The sequence below is a fragment of the Branchiostoma belcheri genome, unplaced genomic scaffold, assembly GCF_001625305.1.
Source record: "Branchiostoma belcheri isolate BF01 breed outbred unplaced genomic scaffold, Haploidv18h27 scaffold12, whole genome shotgun sequence".
Classification (NCBI taxonomy): domain Eukaryota; kingdom Metazoa; phylum Chordata; class Leptocardii; order Amphioxiformes; family Branchiostomatidae; genus Branchiostoma; species Branchiostoma belcheri.
The window spans coordinates 4,065,932-4,069,676 of NW_017802602.1; the positions used below are offsets into that span (position 1 = coordinate 4,065,932).

Sequence of the window (3,745 nt, forward strand, 5' to 3'; positions counted from 1 at the left end):
CAGGGGATACCGTTTGCTTGTTTGTTAATGAGAAGACAGAAGAAATTGTTGTGAGATCTAGATCGTGATTATATTTTGTGTGCGAATAGGTGTTGGGAAAACGAAAGGCTATATATTTATGAAATGTTAACAACAATTAATTTAAAGTATATAAACTGGAACCAAAGAACACAACCTAAGAGTAACAGAAACGACCACCAGAAGCAACAGTAGAGTATGGTTTTCTGATAAATGTCATCCTCCTTGATCCTTGGTAGAACAATGTACCAGAAGAAGTGGCAACCATACGAAATCTAATAGATCCTGGGTACGTATACCTTCAAAGCAAAAATAGGCAAACACACGCACACACACACACACACACAGCGACACGCACGCGCGCGCGCGCACACACACACACACACACGCACACAGCGACACAAACACACACACACGCACGCACGCACACACACACACACACACAGCGACACAAACACACACATACACACACACACACAAACACAGGTACGTATACGTACACACGCGCACACCCACGCATATACATGCGCGCGTACACACACAAACATACACAAACACACACACAAACATACACACATGTACTTTAGAATCCACACATATCTCAGTCAAATCAACAGCGAATTTTTTGTTCCTACCTAACCGAAGAGTCGACTTGACAACAAAGGAAGTATGCGGGATGCTCCACACGAAAAACACCTTCAACTGAAGATCGGAACGTCCCTCTCCGTCCACAGTGTCACTCTTGATACCGAAAGTTGGGATATTATCACATAATCTAACACACAAGTTGGCTAGAACTGTAAATAAACCTCCCGATCTTTGTAGAGCAGGGTGAAAACCGTGTTTCCGTGTTTGATCGAACGTGGCGTTGTAGCGACATCGTTCGAACGGCACAAAACAAAACTGGTTGTCATGTTCCACGTTCTTTTTTTACGTCATAGACGATTTGTTCGTTGTTACGTCATGGAACAACAAAAGAAAGCCTTTGTTTTTGAGTGAGTAGCATGATTCTAGAAGTTGTCCCTAGATTTTGATGACAGGGTAGATGTGGTCAAGTTGGTTTTGTCTCAGAAGGGCAACATTTCACGGTGAGTTCACGTATGTAAGTATAACGTATATATTGTATAAGTGTATTAAACGTACATATTGAAATAATTAATGTCTTAATGTTTTACTATGCACTGTCATGGCACGTGTCATTTTTAATACAGACCAACTTGTTACAACATGACTTACGGTATTTCATTTGTTTCTTCCTTGTGGAGAGAACACTGTCAGTTGTGAGGTATCTACATTTCACTCCTGTTTACAACATCCTATATCAAATAAATTACATTGTATTATATTGTAAAAAGAGGTTGATGATTTCATTCCTTCGTTATGTATGAGTTTGGGTTGTCGGAGATGTGCTGTTGTATATAATAGGACTTTGACTTTTATTTTGCTGGCCTGGTATGTAAAGTATTGTAAACCAAAGGATGTGTGTGATAGGTGAATTGAGTACAGAAACACACGTTACATGAGTACGAAAAATTAAAAGTCATGACGCTTGTAATTGTCGCCACTACTGGATGTATCTTTTCTGGTTTGGAGCGCTGTGGAGTTTTCATGTTGGTGTAGTTTTATTGACTTGCACGCTACTGCAAAGAGTCGAAGTCCTTAGGACGGAGCATTAAGCCGCGGTATAATGTTTATGCTCGCATTGGGATGAGACTATGTCCCGAGACAGAAGTCAACAACAACAACAACAACAACAACAACACACATACACACACACGAACGCCAACTAAAACATAATCTTTTAAGGTTTTCTTGGGAAATGGTACAGGCTTGTTTTTTTTTCACATATCGTCCCCGGCCACCCGGCCACCGATTTATGATTTTTCAATGTAATGGAAAGCCACTAAACAAATCCCTGAACGGCTGTCTCTACACAGCATAAATGCCAGGACTTAGTAGACGATTCATGCATGGATTCTTCTCGAAATAAATCTCTTAACAAAGTTTCAAGAACTACCACTAGAATTAGAACTCCGCGGACAGAACCCTTCCCCGTCGCCTCATTATGAATCCCATCTCCTCAGAGCTCATTACGCTAACCCCCGTGTCTCCGTCCACCAGACGTGTCGTGGTGTGGAAGAAAGTATCGAGGGTTTCTCGTCGTCTTTCTCAGAGTTTTCTACGAGCCTTGTTCGGATCAGATCGTCGGGATTTCATCCTACATACAACTCAGGTAAGTACCAAGAGCTTGTTACTCTACAGGTATCGATGTAACAGGAAAAGAACACGTAACGTTACAGTCTCTGAGTCGCTAGCGATGTGTGTGCCGCTTGTTAGTTCTATGATCTTCTATACTGCTCGAAAAGTACCGGTTTCCTATATGTTAATACGTTTCTGTCAGCAGGAAGAGTGTATGGAGAGCAGCACAAGTACGCAGACTTTGTTTTGTTTTGTTTGCCAGGTCCAAGTTGTAAAAGATCGTGAGAAAATATTGTTGACATGTCAGCGAAGGTCTAGAAGGGGTTATGTCGTCTCCGTAAAAAAATGAAATCAAACACAACAGTCAAAAGGGCTTCCATATTGTACACATAGTAAAATTGTCTATCTATAAATGCACACTTAATGTTATAGAGAAGAGGTAATTTGTGGGTTGAAATTCGGAAGTTCTTTCGTGATAGAAGATTTTGTAAACCCCAAATGTGCCTCGCAATGCTCTTTCCGCCCAAACATCTGGTTTTTATCATGGAGGAATTTACATGTGGCGCTATTCATTAAGGGGGGGGGTTGTTAAGGGGTGATTCACTAACTATCTAAACGGAAGCTTTGTCGTCTAGTGAAAGGATATTTGAATGAAATGCAGACTTTCTTATCACATCTTTTTGTTTTCCGTTTTCTACAGGATTCCATAGTCTAGTATTGCTGAAAGGGAAAACAGGATTCCAAAGTTCAGTAGTGGTAAAAGGGAAAACAGGATTCCATAGTCCAGTAGTGCTGAAAGAGAAAATCAGGATTCCACAGTCCAGTAGTGCTGAAAGTCAAAGGGAAAAACAGAATTCCATAGTCCAGTAGTGCTGAAAGGGAAAACAGAATTCCATAGTCCAGTAGTGCTGAAAGGGAAAACAGGATTCCATAGTCCAGTAGTGCGAAAGGGAAAACGGGATTCCATAGTCCAGTAGTGCTGAAAGGAAATCAGGATTCCATAGTCCAGTAGTGCTGAAAGGGAAACAGGATTCCATAGTCCAATACTGCTGAAAGGGGAAAACAAGATTCCATAGTCCAGTAGTGCTGAAAAGAAAAACAGGATTCCATAGTCCTGCCTGCCCTGCTGCAAGGAAAAACAGTTCTCAAGGATTCACCTGTGTTCTTCCAGACATCAGTACTCAGGTGTAGCGGTTCAAGACTTGACTGTGTAAAAGATATTTTTCCGGTAAGAACATCTAATTATTAACTTAATTAAGGTCAAGGTTGTAATATTTTTAAAGTTGTGTTTGTACATGTATTTGGTTTAGCAGCATATCTCAAGGAGGCTTTGGATGGATTGTCATGAAATTTTGTATGAAGTTAGGTTTTGTCCCATTGAAGAAATAGATTTCATATTAGCACTTCGCAATAGAATGTCGGGTTTCCTGTATTCTAGACAAGGTACGGTACTGATTTTTGAATGACTGATAGCTGTTATGTTTGGGGAGAAGTTACATCAGTTGAGTTTTTCATAACTAAAGGTTCA

At 40.6% G+C, this 3,745-nt stretch overlaps 1 pseudogene; it reads left to right on the forward strand.

Moving 5' to 3' along the window:
* LOC109462704 overlaps positions 1-3,745 on the forward strand; it is a 65,738-nt pseudogene that overhangs the window by 37,857 nt on the left and 24,136 nt on the right.